We start from the raw sequence: 1,635 nt of genomic DNA on the forward strand, positions 1-1,635 counted from the left end.
TACGTAAGTAAAGGAATCTTTAAAGAAATAATGAATACGCTAGTGTACGTCATTCACCTTTTTGTTTTGTTTTGTTTTTTGCTCAACATCAAATGTCTGAACACTTACTAAAGGCGAAAGACCTGTCTTCATCTCTCATCGTTGTAGAAGACGTAACTAAAAATGTTGACAATGCAAAATTGGACATGAAGAAGGACACAGAAAATCATGTTCCTTTAGGTATTAAATCAGTATTCATCTTTTGATAAAATTATGACTAGTTCTTTTTTTGTTTTTTGTTCCCCTTCTAGACTTTTTTCGGGGGTGTTCAAGGTTTTACTTGAGCACAAATATAAGATTTGCACCCAGCTGCTTGCTCATTTTCTTGGCTGAGCAGCCTGGCATTGGGATTGGTGACTCAGATGGACAGCTGAGCTGCCATTTCTCTGATGGTTTTGCAGTTCGTGGAGGAGACATTGTGAGCAATCTGCACAGTAGGATTTGTTGCACACGAGTAGCACCTCTAACCCCTTGATGTTGTGCACCAGGAACTTGCAGAAGCCACTGGGCAGCCTGTGCTTTGTCTTCTTGTTGCTCCGGTAACCAATGTTGGGCATCAGGATCTGGCCCTGAACCTCTCCCACACCTTGTAGCCAATGCCTTTGGGCTTCTGCCAGTTCTGCTTAATCTTGACATAGTGGTGAGCCTGGTGCCAGATGTACTTTTTGGTCCTCTTCTTGGTGATCTTGGGTTCACCAGGGGTGTGAGGGCAGCCATGATACCTTTGGGGAAGCAGCAAAGCCACAAGTATAACCCATGCTCCCTGGAGTGAGGTGCTCCGCTTGGGGTGCACACACTATGTCAGAGTGTCTTCCAGTTGCTGGTCTGTGGCAAGCTGAGAATGGAATGGCCAGCTCTGTGGCTTTGTCCCCGTTCCACCTCCAAAGCTGACGGAGCACTGGTCACTCTCGAGATGCGATCTGGGAGGTGTAGGCCATGTTCTTGATGTGCTTGTGCTTTGGCAGGTTGGTAACAGTGTCACTGTCTCACTTTACATTTATCTCCAGTTGGAGCAGCCCTGGGAAATCCCTTCAACACCTCATAGACCAGTACTTTCCTTCCCTACTGTTGTCTTCACAGTGGATGCACATCTTCCTTATAGCCCTTTGGGAATTTATACCATAATATTTGAGTGCTTGTTTTCTCTCTGTTATAGGCTACACAAAAAAAATATGTGACTAGTTAAAAAATGAATGCTATACAAATCACAAATTCATAACTCAAGATTTTTATCAAGTTCAATTGTTACACTACTTTGGGCCACCACCGTAACTTTTTGCCATTATCCATTGCAGTCTGGACTTGCCAAAACCTGGGTTAGCTGAAGCCATGCACTGTGTTCTCAAACCAATTTTGGTGACTTTATTTTTTTTTTAAGTAACATTTAGGGGCAGGCATTGTGGTATAGTGTTTGAAGGTGCTGCCTGCAGTGCTGGCCTCAATATGAATACATTTTTGAGGCCTGGGTGTGGACAGGCAGTGGAAGGTGACAGATGAAAATACCTGTGTCCCTAATGCCCACTTGGGAGACTTGGAAAGACTTGGATTGTGTTTGTCCCAGGCTTGCTGTTGCTGTATTAGGGAGTGAACTAGCAG

At 44.2% G+C, this 1,635-nt stretch overlaps 1 pseudogene; it reads right to left on the bottom strand.

Annotated features, from left to right (window-relative positions):
* Positions 1-307: 307 nt before the first annotated feature.
* On the bottom strand, positions 308-887 carry LOC131479012 (large ribosomal subunit protein eL32-like; annotated as a pseudogene).
* Between the last annotated feature and the right edge of the window lie 748 nt (positions 888-1,635).

This window comes from Ochotona princeps, unplaced genomic scaffold (assembly GCF_030435755.1).
Source record: "Ochotona princeps isolate mOchPri1 unplaced genomic scaffold, mOchPri1.hap1 HAP1_SCAFFOLD_201, whole genome shotgun sequence".
Lineage (NCBI taxonomy): Eukaryota > Metazoa > Chordata > Mammalia > Lagomorpha > Ochotonidae > Ochotona > Ochotona princeps.